This window comes from Mycetomoellerius zeteki, unplaced genomic scaffold (assembly GCF_001594055.1).
Source record: "Mycetomoellerius zeteki isolate Tzet28-1 unplaced genomic scaffold, Tzet1.0 scaffold197, whole genome shotgun sequence".
Lineage (NCBI taxonomy): Eukaryota > Metazoa > Arthropoda > Insecta > Hymenoptera > Formicidae > Mycetomoellerius > Mycetomoellerius zeteki.
The window spans coordinates 1-260 of record NW_017256926.1 but is presented as its reverse complement, the minus strand read 5'-3'; positions in this window follow the sequence as shown (position 1 = coordinate 260).

Sequence of the window (260 nt, the reverse complement as noted above, 5' to 3'; positions counted from 1 at the left end):
AAGTGCTTGTATGATTCTGTGTGAATTTATATACTACGTGTGTATAGTTCTTTAAAATGCGCCCCCCCCCCGCGAAATATTCATTTCTATTCTAATGAAAATATTTTTTTATAACAAATTAGTCTTACTGTTTAAATTTTATTCATTATTTTTGTTCTAAAAGATATGGCAATGGCAATTTACATACTGTGTATTTTCGTATTAAGAAAAGTTACTGTGATTCCCCTCCATTTTTCTAAACTGGAAAACACTTCCTGAAT